General features: G+C 39.7%; 1 pseudogene; it reads left to right on the top strand.

Annotated features, from left to right (window-relative positions):
- The first annotated feature begins 12,939 nt into the window (after positions 1 to 12,939).
- Positions 12,940 to 14,080, top strand: LOC112910192 (alcohol dehydrogenase class-3 pseudogene; annotated as a pseudogene).
- The last annotated feature ends 726 nt before the right edge of the window (positions 14,081 to 14,806 follow it).

The following is a 14,806-nucleotide window of genomic DNA, read 5'->3' as shown; positions in this document are numbered from 1 at the left end:
TTTTGATGACTGCTTCAATTTCCTCCCTGGTTATTGGCCTGTTCAGGTTTTCTATTTCTTTTTGTTCCAGTTTTGGTAGTTTGTGGCTTTCCAGGAATGCATCCATTTCTTCTAGATTGCCTGATTTATTGGCGCAGAGCTGTTCATAATATGTTTTTAAAATCGTTTGCATTTCCTTGGTGTTGGTAGTGATCTGTCCTTTCTCATTCATGATTTTATTAATTTGAGTCTTCTCTCTCTTCTTTTTAATAAGGCTGGCTAATTGTTTATCTATCTTATTAATTCTTTCAAAGAACCAACTCCTGGTTCTGTTTATCCGTTCCACCATTCTTCTGGTCTCGATTTCATTGAGTTCTGTTAGAATCTTTATTAACTCTCTTCTTCTGCTGGGTGTAGGATATATTTGCTGTTTTTTCTCTTGCTCCTTTAGGTGTAAGGTGAGCTTTTGTATTTGAGTTCTTTCCAGTTTTTGAATGGATGCTTGTATTGCGATGTATTTCCCCTTCAGGACTGCTTTTGCTGCATCCCAAAGATTTTGAACGGTTGTATGTACATTCTCATTAGTTTCCATGAATCTTTTTAATTCTTCCTTAATTTCCTGGTTGACTCTTTCATCTTTTAGCAGGATGGTCCTTAACCTCCACGTGTTTGAGGTCCTTCCAAACTTCTTGTTGTGATTTAGTTCTAATTTCAAGGCATTATGGTCTGAGAATACACAGGGGACGATCCCAATCTTTTGGTATCGGTTCAGACCCGATTTGTGACCCAGTATGTGCTCTATTCTGGAGAAAGTTCCCTGTGCACTTGAGAAGAATGTGTATTCAGTTGAGTTTGGATGTAAAGTTCTGTAGATATCTGTGAAATTCATCTGGTCCAGCGTATCATTTAAAGCTCTTGTTTCTTTGGAGATGTTGTGCTTAGAAGACCTATCGAGGGTAGAAAGAGCTAGATTGAAGTCACCAAGTATAAGTGTATTATTATATAAGTATGCCTTAACTTTGGTTATTAATTGTTTGATATATTTGGCAGCTCCCACATTCAGGGCATATATATTGAGGATCGTTAAGTCCTCTTGTTGGACAGATCCTCTAAGTATGATATAGTGTCCCTCTTCATCTCTCACTACAGTCTTCGGGGTAAATTTTAGTTTATCTGATATAAGGATGGCTACCCCTGCTTTCTTTTGAGGACCTTTTGAATGGTAAATGGTTTCCAACCTTTTATTTTCAGGCTGTAGATGTCCTTCTGTCTAAAATGAGTCTCTTGTAGACAGCAAATAGATGGGTCCTGCTTTTTTATCCAGTCTGAAACCCTGCGCCTTTTGATGGGGTCATTAAGCCCGTTCACGTTCAGAGTTACTATGGACAGATACGAGTTTAGTGTCATCATGATACCTATTCAGTCCTTGTTTTTGTGGATTGTTCCACTGGACTTCTTCTTAAAGGGGAATTTTAAGAGTCCCCCTTAAAATTTCTTGCAGAGCTGGTTTGGAGGTCACATATTCTTTCAGTTCCTGCCTGTCTTGGAAGCTTTTTATCTCTCCTTCCATTTTGAATGAGAGCCTTGCTGGATAGAGTATTCTTGGTTGCATGTTCTTCTCATTTAGGACCCTGAATATATCCTGCCAGCCCTTTCTGGCCTGCCAGGTCTCTGTGGAGAGGTCTTCTGTTACCCTAATACTCCTCCCCATAAAAGTCAGGGATTTCTCGTCTCTTGCTGCTTTAAGGATCTTCTCTTTACCTTTGGAATTTGCAACCTTACCTATTAAATGTCGTGGTGTTGAACAGTTTTTATTGATTTTGGGGGGGTACTCTCTATCTCCTGGACCTGAATACCTGCTTCCCTTCCCAGATTAGGAAAGTTTTCAACTATAATTTATTCAAATACATATTCTGGACTCTGTCCCTTTCGGCGCCCTTGGGAACCCCAATTAAACGCAGGTTTTCCTTCCTCAGGTTGTCATTTATTTCCCTTAATCTATCCTCATGGTCTTTTAATTGTTTGTGTCTTTTTTCCTCAGTTTCCCTCTTTGCCATCAACTTGTCTTCTATGTCACTCACTAGTTCTTCCACCTTGTTAACCGTCGTCATTAGGACTTCTAGTTTGGATTGCATCTCATTCAATTGATTTTTAATTTCTGCCTGCTTAGATCTAAATTCTGCAGTCATGAAGTCTCTTGAGTTCTTTATGCTTTTTTCTAGAGCCACCAGTAGCCTTATAATAGTGCTTCTAAATTGGCTTTCTGACATTGAATTGTAATCCAGATTTTGTAACTCTGTGGGAGAGAGGACTGTTTCTGATTCTTTCTTTTGAGGTGAGGTTTTCCTTCTAGTCATTTTGCTGAGTGCAGAGTGGCCAAAAACAAGTTGTATTGGGAAAAGGAGAAAAAGAGAGGAGAGAAAGAAGGAAAGAAAAGAGAAAAAGAAAAAAGAGAAGAAAAAGAGAAATAAAAAGAAAGAAAGAAAAAAAGGGTGGGGGAAGCAAATAGAAATCAAAAAGAAAAAAAAAATCACACGGGGGAGTATCTTCTGATTCTGTATACTTTAAGTCCCTTGACTTCCCCTGGAACTGGTCCGTCTAGCTGGTCTTCTGGGGGAGGGGCCTGCTGTGATGATTTTCAGGTGTTAGCACTTGGGGGAGCTGCTCTGTCCCCTGCCTGGTGCAGGGCTCAGTGGGGCTGTTCACCCCGTGAGGCCCCAGGAGGAACAACCGCAGTGGCGGGGCCAGCTCTGCAGCCCTGGAGTCAGCTCCCGCAGTAGCTCCGGGGCTCTCCGTCTGCAGGGCCTGGAGGCTCCGGGCGGGCCGCTGATCTGCTCAGCTCGGGGCAGGAGCGTCCTCGCTGTCCTGGGCCCTCCCGGCCTCTGCCTGTCCCAGGGGAGGCCGGGTCCTGGGCTGTGTCCCAGCGCCCTGTGCTCCGGGGCCTGCGCTGTTGGATTCGCTCCCGCCCCGCAGCCCCCTCCGCGGAGCCGCCGCCCGAGCCCCTCCGAGCTGCTCCAGGCCCCGCCGAGCGCTGCAGCCCTTAGGGAGCTCGGGGCATCTCCCGGGCGCAGGTGACTGTTAGTGTCCCCGGAGCCCGAGGGCATCCCCGCCCTCCTGGGTCCTGCTCCACCTCCCTGCGGGCCCCTTTCCGCCCGGGAAGGTTGGTGCAGCTCCTGCTCCTCCGGGACGGGGCTCTCCTGTCCTGGGGACACTCGCCCCGGCCTCAGCCCGGCTCCTCAGGGCCCCTCCCCCTTGGAGGCCTTTTGTTTCTTTATTTCTTTTTCCTCGTCTTCCTACCTTGATAGAAGCACGAACTCTTCTCACTGTAGCATTCCAGCTGGTCTCTCTTTAAATCTCAGGCCGAATTCGTAGATTTTCAGGATGATTTGAAGGTTATCTAGGTACTTTGGTGGGGACAGGTGACCTGGAGACCCTACTCTTCTGCCGTCTTGCCCCTCCTCCCTGTTTAATTTTAATGGAAATTTAGTTGTTGAGCTTTATATTTGGGTTAAAGTGGGATGGAGAAGAGATACACATATGGAAATACGACTGGAGTTAGAGAACATAAGCCCATTGAAAATTTATCGACATCTTGTGAAGGAAATTGAACTTCCACAGAGCATGTAGTTGGGGATTCAAGTCAATCAATCTCATATAATTCAAAGAGTAGGAAGTCTTCAACTGACATCTCAGTTGCATTTTATGTAAGGATATAATAAGATAATGTACATGACCATTTGGTTGTTGAGGCACTGTTTGGAATGTCTGCATAGACAATGATGATTGTTTTTCTCTTTGGCTTCTGGCCTTGATCATTGATACTCTTGCCTCTGCTGATCAGATACGGATTTGAATCTGACCCCAATAGGTACACTCAGACATGCTTTCCTAAAAATTTGCAATAGGATCTAAAAGGAATCTGGTATTTATGTGTCAGTAGAATCATTATATATATGATTAGTACAGACATAGCCTGATACATGGACAAGAAGAAGGGAAATCCAGGCAGCAGAGATGAAGTTGAAGCATACTCACCAAAAAGAGTGCCAATTTTCTTTCAGTTAAAACACTGTTAAATTTTTTGGTGAAAGCATTCCTTTCTCAGTAATTAGGTGCATTAAAATATCAGCAACTAAAGTTCTGGGGACAAGGAAAAATTACTTGAGTGGTTTATTAGAGGCTATAGCGAAAAGAGACATCCTCACTCTCTTCCACTCCATGGTTCCCAGATCCATTTATTCTGACTTTGGAAGAAACAGCTCCATTTATTATTTATGTGATCAAAATAATGTTCAAAGCTTATTTTGCATCTTACAGGAAAGCACCCCACTCTCACAAGTACAAGTGTTCTTCCAACTGGTCCCATAATTGAATCTTTAACAGGCCTTCTAACATTCTGTAAAGCAAACAATGTCAGGTTGGTTGGACTCCTGGTAGAATTGGGAAGCCCATTTGCCTCACTTATTTAGCAGAAAAACGAATTCCTCAGACAGAAATAATGTTGTATGGGATATCATAATTATGAATAAGATGAAGGATGCTAGAAGAAGCGTTGTGGACAGGCAGGTATATCCATATCCAGAATGAGTGTGTATTATAATGAAGACAAGATTTAATCCCCTTCATGGTGTAAGACTTTAATTATAACTACCCTGCCTGCAGGTGGCTGATCAATACATTAGAGAATAAAGCCATATTTGGAAGTTAGCCTTGACCTCTGCTGTTTCAGGTTGGGAATGCAACAGGGGCAGGAGTTAGATAAGGCTTGTTAAGTGGAATATTATATCTTTGAGCCTGTACATAATATTTCCATTATGTGTAATTTTTCCCTATGAACTCTGGAAAGAGGCTGAGTGATACACTCAGAACTGATTATATTGTCTACATGATTGTTAAACCCATGTGACTTTAATGAGCATTAGTAAATCCATATGAGACTTTTTTTTTTTTACAAGTCAATCACCACCAGTCAATCTCTTATCAAGAGATTCAAGTTGAGAGAGTGGGGCAATGCAGTAGGAGCAGGTACCACAAGTCCCTGAAGACAATATATATGAAACTTCCTTGTGCTCTCTGAGACTACAAAACCTTATTCAACACCACTTGAAAATGGAGCACTTCTATTCATATCCAACTTTGTTATTTGGTGGATCAGATAAGAAATAGTCCATAAATGGGCATATCAGGCCACATGTCCATTTGATGTTCTGGATCATGCATTTAGTCTCTAGCAGAGAGTAGCAAGCCCAGGAGCAGTTTTTCAAAATGTGAATAAGTTATTTGTACAAGAAGATAATAGCTTTAATCCTACACTGTGGGAGTCTGTATCATGTTTCTCCTCTCCAGGACTCCCAGATGGTCCATCAACATTTGAATCTGCAGTAGATATTTGAATCACTGCTGAGTCTGCTGAGCCGTAAAGCCTGAGTAAGGAAGCAGCTTATGTCTTACCTACCAGCTTCAGAACCTTTTCTTGCTCTTGCTATGTAACAAATGATCACAAACTTAATGGCTGAAACAACAAACATTTATTATCTTATAGTTCTATTGGTCAGAAATCCAACCTCGGTTTGTGGGGCTGCATTTCTTTCTGGAAATTCTAGGAAGTAATCTGTTTTCTTTCTTTTTCCACCTATTAGAGACCACCTACTTTCTTTGTGTTGTGACCCTGTTAAATCCAGCCATGCTGCATCTCTCTATTTTTCCATAGTTCTATATCCCTGGCTTACAACAGCTGGGAAAAGTTATCTACTTTTAAGAATCCATGTGCTACTCAGTTGGATAGAAGTTCTGCCCTATACTACCTACACTCTCACTCAGCTCTTATTAATAAAAGTATACTTTGCAAGACAGTTAGAAATGATTAGTTAGAATATATTAGTGGCCACGGAGCAAAAAGATGCTGACTCACCCAGGGAGCATTTCAGCAGTGACTTCATTTAACACAGCTAGCAATGGCTAATCAACTGAGCCAATCAGCTATAAACAAATATACAAGTATGTGTGCTTTTGACATATCTGTTGGATCCTTGAAGGAAGGCAGGGAAAGAGGAAAATAAAATGAATGTATGCTTATAAACAAACAAGCAATCCATGTGTTTAGATTGGGCCCACTTGGAAAATCCAGAATAATCTCCTCAACTCACAGTTCTTAACTTAATCATATTTTCAAAGTATCTTTTGCCAAGTAATGTAATATATTCACAGGTTCCAGAGGACATCTATGGAGGGCCATTAGTGTGCCCAATATCAAAACTACATGTTAAGTGATTCAAAGCAGCATAGTATATGCAGTGCACATCTAAAGCTCACTAAACATTTTCTCTTCAAAATCTAAAGCTCACTAAACATTTTCTCTGAGTTACAGTAATACTAGGTTAAGCAACTTATCTTTCACTTTGGAGGGAATATTTGGACATTCCTTAGTTTATAGAGTACCTAGAACCAGATGAAGATGACAGGGTTCTAAATTTTCATGTTTATCTCTTCCTTCTGGTATGTACATGCCGTGTCAACACATTTAGGATATGTACTGCTTCCTGCTCATCAGGCCCAATCAGGTTGAGGTCATAAATGTAATGGGTCAGTACAGTGTTCTGTAGGATGATACTGCTTTCAAATGCCCTTATGACAGATAATCAGATGCCTTTATGACAGATAATCAGAAACTTGAAACACTCTTAATGTAAGAGAATGAAGTTTTACCACTGCCCTTGCTATATGATATTTAACAATTATAATTGGGGGGAAAAGGCACTTACCAGATCAAAGCATTTAATGAGAATGAATGTGTTCATTTGCTCTAACAAAATGATCATACCTAGAACATCAGCTGCAGTTAATGTTATACCACTTACTTTAAAATTGTTTACTGCTAAAAAAAAATTGTTTACTGCTATTTACTATGACAACTATCTTTTTACACGTGGAAGAGGGAAGTATATAAGGGTTTTCTTGTAATAATTTGGTATTTTCCCATTTTAAAAACAATAAAATTGGGACTATTATGGTAGATAGGACCAAATATAAGGCACTAGAATTATTTATCCCTACCAAAATTATAAAAACAAATGTATTATCACATCCTTGGACAAAACACAGGTTAATTCTACCTTCAAAGACTTGGGAGAAACAGATCAACATATTGGCTGGATCCAACTCTGATGGTTTTGAGCTAAATATTTATCACATGATTTCTGTAAATCTTCTTTCTTATTCTTAGAATGTAGAGGTATTTGAATACCCAGGAAATAGTGTCAGCTAAGATTCAGTATATTAAAATCTCTCAGAAGCTTGGGTGTGTCCTTCTCCTTTATCTATGCACAGTAACCCTGGCAAATGTTTTTAGGCTTTGGAAAAGCCTAGGAGGATGATTTACAATAAACACATTTGGCAGATTCTTAGGGTCCTTCATTCTAGGGGCTTCCACTGTATGAACTGGTTGAGGCCTAGGATCACAGTGAGAGCTTGAGAACATCCATGTGGATAACTTGGGTCAAGTGTCTGCTTATAAGACCTAGAATTTTTTGATTAAACACACCATTTAATAACACTTTAGTAAATTGTACCATGATAGTTTATCATGTTCAAAGATCCCTTCCTACAGGAGAAAACATTCAGATTATCATGTCAGCTCTATAACCCGTGTTAGTAGTCTTGCCAACCTTATCTCAGGCATTTAAATGCTGCCACTCTTGCCCATTTCATGATTGGATTGTTTGTTTCTTTGGTGTTGAGTTTAAGAAGTTCTTTATAGATCTTGGAAACTAGCCCTTTATCTGATACGTCCTTTGCAAATATCTTCTCCCATTCTGTAGGTTGTCTTTTAGTTTTGTTGACTGTATCCTTTGCTGTGCAAAAGCTTCTTATCTTGATGAAGTCTCAGTAGTTCATTTTTGCTTTTGTTTCTTTTGCCTTCGTGGATGTATCTTGCAAGAAGTTACTGTGGCTGAGTTCAAAAAGGGTGTTGCCTGTGTTCTCCTTTAGGATTTTGATGGAATCTTGTCTCACATTTAGATCTTTCATCCATTTTGAGTGTATCTTTGTGTATGGTGCAAGAGAGTGGTCTAGTTTCAGTCTTCTGCATGTGGATGTCCATTTTTCCCAGACCATTTATTGAAGAGACTGTCTTTCTTCCAATGAAGACAAATCTCACCGAGGAAGACATAAACATGGCCAACATGCACATGAGAAAATGCTCTGCATCACTTGCCATCAGGGAAATACAAATCAAAACCACAATGAGATCCCACCTCACACCAGTGAGAGTGGGGAAAATTAACAAGGCAGGAAACCACAAATGTTGGAGAGGATGCGGAGAAAAGGGAACCCTCTGACACTGTTGGTGGGAATGTGAACTGGTGCAGCCACTCTGGAAAACTGTGTGGAGGTTCCTCAAAGAGTTAAAAATAGACCTGCCCTATGACTCAGCAATTGCACTGTTGGGGATTTACCCCCAAAGATTCAGATGCAATAAAACGCCGGGACACCTGCACCCGGATGTTTCTAGCAGCAATGTCCACAATAGCCAAACTGTGGAAGGAGCCTCGATGTCCATCGAAAGATGAATGGATAAAGAAGATGTGGTCTATGTATACAATGGAATATTACTCAGCCATTAGAAATGACAAATACCCACCATTTGCTTCGACATGGATGGAACTGGAGGGTATTATGCTGAGTGAAATAAGTCAGTCGGAGAAGGACAAACATTATATGTTCTCATTCATTTGGAGAATATAAATAATAGTGAAAGGGAATATAAGGGAAGGGAGAAGAAATGTGTGGGAAATATCAGAAAGGGAGACAGAACATGAAGACTCCTAACTCTGGGAAACGAACTAGGGGTGGTGGAAGGGGAGGAGGGCAGGGGGTGTGGGTGAATGGGTGATGGGCACTGAGGGGGGCACTTGACGGGATGAGCACTGGGTGTTATTCTGTATGTTGGCAAATTGAACACCAATAAAAACTAAATTTATTATAAAAAAAATAAATGCTGCCACTCTTGGTCTACATCCCTAATAAAACCAGGCAGTCCATTCAGATGGCATTATCTCATAGTTCTGTCCTTATATAAGAGCACAGCACATCCAGAACTTTTCCTAGATGTACTCTACTAATGTTTTTGTCTTGCAATATCTTGGTGAAAGCAATCTGGTGGGCCTTCCTAGGAGTTATGGTGTGAGAATACATACACTCAACAAATATTTCCTTTACCCCAAAACTTGAGATCCTTTCCTTTACATTATGTTAGTACATTTTTGACATTCTGAACTTCCTTGTAGGACACCATTAAGTTGAGATTTCAGTCAACCACCTGAGTAAATTGTTGGAGCTTTTGCTATTCTTTGAGTTATTTCAGTGGATCCAGGGCAACTATATCTATACATTTAGTCCAAACCAGTGATATATATATTTTTTCTTCCCTGACGATTTACAAATATATCCAGACCTTCAAGGTTTTGCCAGTAAAGGTTAACAAAGTTTTGTAGTTATTTTGGAGTATAATGTGTTTCCTTGTGGATAGACTGTGTATGTTTAATCTTTGGCCATGTTGTAATCATGGTTCTGAAGACAATGAGAGGTGAGTGCTAGTTCTTGAAGAGATAAGAGATAGGTATCTCTGTTTTCTTTTTTTTTTTTCCTTCATTTTCAAATTTTTATTTAAATTCTAGTTAACATACAGTGTAGTACTGGTTTCAGGAGGAGAATTTAGTGATTCATCACTTACATACAGTACCTGATGCTCATCACAATAAGTACCCTCCTTAATACATCATTCATTTAGTCTACTTCCCTTTCAGCAACTCTCAGTTTGTTTTCTATAGTTAAGAGTCTCTTTTCTGATTTGACTGTCTTCCCCCCACCCATGCTTATCTGTTTTGTTTCTTAAATTCTACATGTGAGTGAAATCATATACCACCTCTTATTTATCCTTATCAGTTGGTGGACACTTGGGCTGTTTGTATAATTTGGCTATTGTAGATAATGCTGTTAAAAACATTGGGCTGCATGTATCCCTTTTGAATTAGTATTTTTCTGTTCTTTGGATAAATATCCAGTACAGAAATTGCTGGATCATAGGCTAATTCTATTTTTAACTTTTTGATGAACCTCCATAATGTTTTCCACAGTGGCTGAACCAGTTTGCATTCCCACCAACAGTACAAGAGGGTTCCTTTTTCTCCACATCCTCACCAACGCTTGTTGCTTTTTGTGATTTTGATTTTAGCCATTCTGAGAGGTGTGAGGTGATATCTCATTGTAATTTTGATTTGCATTTCCCTGATGATGAGTGATGTGAAGCATCTTTTTATATATGTTGGCCATCTAGATGTCTTCTTTGGAGAAATGTCTGTTCATGTCTTCTGCCTATTTTTAAATTTGATTATTTATTTTTTAAGTGTTGTGTTTTTTAAGTTCTTTATATCTTTTGGATACTAACCCTTTATCAGATAAGTAATTTGCAAATATATTTTCTCATTTGATAGGTTGCCTACAGGGTCTGTTGATTGTTTACTTTTTTTTTTAAGATTTTATTTATTTATTCATGAGAGACAGAGTGGCAGAGACACAGGCAGAGGGAGAAGCAGGCTCCATGCAGGGAGCCTGACGTGGGACTCAATCCGGGGTGGGACTCGATCCAGGGTCTCCAGGATCACACCCTGGGCTGAAGCTGGCGCTAAACCCCTCAGCCACCTGGGCTGCCCTGTTGATTGTTTTCTTTGCTGTGCAGAAACTTCTAATTTTGATGAAGTCCCAATAGTTTATTTTTGCTTTTGATTCTCTTGCCTCAGGAGACCTATGTAGAAAGAAGGTGATACAGCCTATGTCAAAGAGGTTGCTGCCTGTGTTCTTTTCTAGGATTTCTATAGTTTCAGATCTCACATTTACGTCTTTCATCCATTTTGAATTTATTTTTGTGTTTGGTGTAAGGAAGTGGTCCAGTTTCATTCTTTTGCTTGGTTGCTTTCTAGTTTTCCTACCACTATATATTGAAGAGACTGTCTTTTTCCCATGGATATTCTTTCTTGCTTTGTCAAACATGAATTGATCATATAGTTGTGGGCTTGATTCTGGGTTTTTGATTCTGTTCTATTGATATATGTGTCCGTTTTTGTGCCAGTACCATACTATTTTGATCACTACAGCTTTGTAATATAACATGAAGTCTGGAATGATGCCTCCAGCTTTGATTTCTTTTTCAAGGTTACTTTGCCTATTCAGGGTTTTTTTGTGGTTCCATGCAAACTTTAAGAGTGTTTGTTATAGCTCTGTGAAGAATACTCTTGGTATTTTGATAGAGATTTCTTTATTTTTTTTAAGATTTTATTTATTTAATCATGAAAGACACAGAGAGAGAGGCAGAAACATTGGCAGAGAGAGAAGCAGGCTCCATGCATGGAGCCTGATATAGGACTCGGTCCCATGACTCTGGGATCATGCCCTAAGCCAAAGGCAGATGCTCAAGCACTGAGCCATCCTGGTGCCCCTTGATAGAGATTTCAATAAATGTGTAGACTATTTGGGGTAGCATAGGCATTTTAACAATACTTGTTCTCTCAATCCATGAGCATGGACTGTTTTTCCATTTGTTTGTATCCTCTTCAATTTCTTTCATCAGTGTTTTTTAGTTTTTGGGTCTTTTATCTCTTTGGTTAGTTTTACTCCTAGGTATCTTATGGTTTTTGGTGCAATTGTAAATGGGATTGACTCCTTAATTTCTTTTTCTTCTGCTTCAGGATTGGTGTATAGAAATCAAACAGATTTCTGTGCATTGATTTTGTGTCCTGAGACTTGGCTGAATTTGTTTCAGTTCTAGCAGTTTTTGGTGGAGTCTTGGAGATTTTCTATATAGATTATCATGTCATCTACAGATAGTGGAAGTTTTATGTTTTCCCTGCTGATTTGGATGACTTTTATTTCTTTTTGTTGTCTGATTGCTGTGGCTAGAACTTCCAGTATTATGTTACATAACAGTGGTGAGAGTGTAAATATAAACTGCTAAAACTGAAACAGGAAGAAATAAAAAACTTGAACAGACTGATAACCAGCAAAGAAATTAAATCAGTAATAATAATAATAATAAAAATAAAACTTCCAACAAACAAAAGTCCAGGACCAGTTGGCTTCACAGGTGAATTCTACCAAACATTTAAAAAAGACTTAATACCTATTCTTCTCAAACTATTCCAAAAAACAGAAAAGGAAGGAAAACTTCCAAATTCATTCTATAAGGCCACCATTACCTCGATGCCAAAATCAGATACAAACTCTATTAAAAAAGAGAACTATAGGCCAATATCCCTTATGAACATGGTTGCAAAAATTCTCAATAAAATACTAACAAACTGAATCCAACAATACATTAAAAAAAAAATCATTCACCATTATCAAGTGGTATTTATTTACAGGTTTCAAGAGTAGTTCAATATTCAGAAATCAATGTGATATACCACATTAATAAAGAAAGGATAAAAACTGTCATAAGAATAAGATCATGTCAATAGATGCAGAAAAAGCATTTGCAAAGTACATCCATTCATGATAAAAACCATCAACAAAGGAGATTTAAACAGAACATACCTTAACATTATAAAGGCCATATATGAAAAACCCACAGCTAATATCATCCTTAATGAGGAAAAACTGAGAGCTTTTTCTCTATGGTCAGGAATAAGACAGGGATGTCCACTCTTACCTTATCTTTTATAGATAAGAGACAAGTGGTTATTTTAGGGCAGTCATTGGAACATTTCAGTTCTCTGCTTATAACTTGAACAGAAAATGTGAAGTCCTAAACTCATCATTTTCTTTATGTTATCTTTCCAATGTAGCCAGAAGTAACTAGCCCATGCAGAGCACTTGCAATCATCATGTATACCCTAATGGCCACTTTGTCTAAGTGATGTGCATGACTTGTAACATCTCATTTTCTCGATCTGCCCTCACTGGCCTGAATCAGAGAACATGGCGAACCAGGTTATCAAGTGTAAGGCTGCAGTTGCCTGGGAGGCAGGAAAGCCTCTCTCTATAAAAGAGGTAGAGGTGGCACCCCCAGAGGCTCATGAAGTTTGCATTATAATTATTGCCACTGCAGTTTGCCACACTGATGCCTACACCCTGAGTGGGGCTGATTCCAAAGGGAGTTTTCCAATGATCCTGGGACATGAAGGTGCTAGAATTGTGGAAAGTGTTGGCGAAGGAGTTACTAAACTGAAGGCAGGTGACACTGTCATCGCACTTTACATCCCACAGTGTGGAGAATGCAAATTTTGTCTAAACCCTAAAACAAACCTTTGCCAGAATATAAGAGTTACACAGGGGAAAGGATTAATGCCAGATGGTGCTAGCAGATTTACTTGCAAAGGAAAGACAATTTTACATTACATGGGAACCAGCACATTTTCTGAAAATACAGTTGTGGCTGATATCTCTGTTGCTAAAATTGATCCTTTTAGCACCTTTGGATAAAGTCTGCCTTCTCGGTTGTGGCATATCAACTGGTTATGGTGCTGCTCTGAACACTGCCAAGGTGGAACCTGGCTCTACTTGTGCCGTCTTTGGCCTAGGAGGAGTTGGATTGGCAACTATCATGGGCTGTAAGGTGGCTGGTGCATCCTGGACCATTGGTGTGGACATCAATAAAGATAAATTCGCAAGTGCCAAGGAGTTTGGAACTTCTGAATGTATTAACCCCCAGGACTTCAGTAAACCCATCCAGGAAGTGCTCATTGAAATGACTGATGGGGGAGTGGACTATTCCTTTGAGTGTATTGGTAACATGAAAGTCATGAGAGCAGTGCTAGAGGCCTGCCACAAAGGCTGGGGTGTCAGTGTCATAGTTGGAGTAGCTGCTTCAGGTGAAGAAATCGCCACTCGCCTGTTTCAGTTGGTAACAGGCCGCGTATGGAAAGGCACTGCCTTTGGAGGATGGAAGAGTGTAGAAAGTGTCCCAAAGTTGGTGTCCGAATATATGTCCAAAAAGATAAAAGTTGATGAATTTGTGACTCACAGTCTGTCTTTTGACCAAATTAATGAAGCCTTTGACCTGTTGCATGCAGGAAAGAGAGAGAAAACACAAGGAGCACAGGGATCATGACCTGAGCTGAAGGTGGACGCCCAGCCACCTGGTGGTAAGCTACCCAGGTGCCCCAGAAAAAAATAGAAAAAAATAGTCTCAAAATGGAAAGATCTGGCAAAGCAAGTGACCAAACTCGTATTGGCAATGTGACAGTTAACACTGTGTCTCCTGATATTATGTGATATCATGAATGCAAATACACCACATACCATCAATAAACTCTTCTGCCAAAATAGTATCCTGAACCTACTTGTGAGAAACTAAGAAATACAGAATCTACAAGCTAACTGGCTTGCTTTCTTAAGTGTCAATTTCATAAAACATCAAAAAAAGAGGCTTGGGGTGCCTGGTTAAGCATCTGACTTGTGATTTCAGCTCAGGTCATGATCAAAGGGTCCTGGAATCAAGTCCCCCTACCCCTATCCGACTCTGCTTGCAGCATGGAGTCTGAGTTTCTCTCTGTCCCTCCCCTTACACATGTACATGTGCACACACTCTCTCAAAATAAATCAGTAATAAAAATAAAAAACAAATTAAAAAAAAAGTAGGCTTGTTCCAGAATAAGGAAGACTACAGATACAGGACAACCAAATGCCGTGGGTTTGGATCTTGGATTTAAAAAAAGAAGAAAGGCTTTAAAGGAACACTTGGGAAAAACTGCGACTCATGTTTATGTACTATAGATAATTCTATATCAATGTTAAATTCCTTGGGTGTGGTAACTGTATTATGACCAGGTAAGAA

This window comes from Vulpes vulpes, chromosome 15 (assembly GCF_048418805.1).
Source record: "Vulpes vulpes isolate BD-2025 chromosome 15, VulVul3, whole genome shotgun sequence".
In the NCBI taxonomy this organism is placed as follows: Eukaryota; Metazoa; Chordata; class Mammalia; order Carnivora; family Canidae; genus Vulpes; species Vulpes vulpes.
This window is presented reverse-complemented; position numbering and strand designations above follow the sequence as displayed.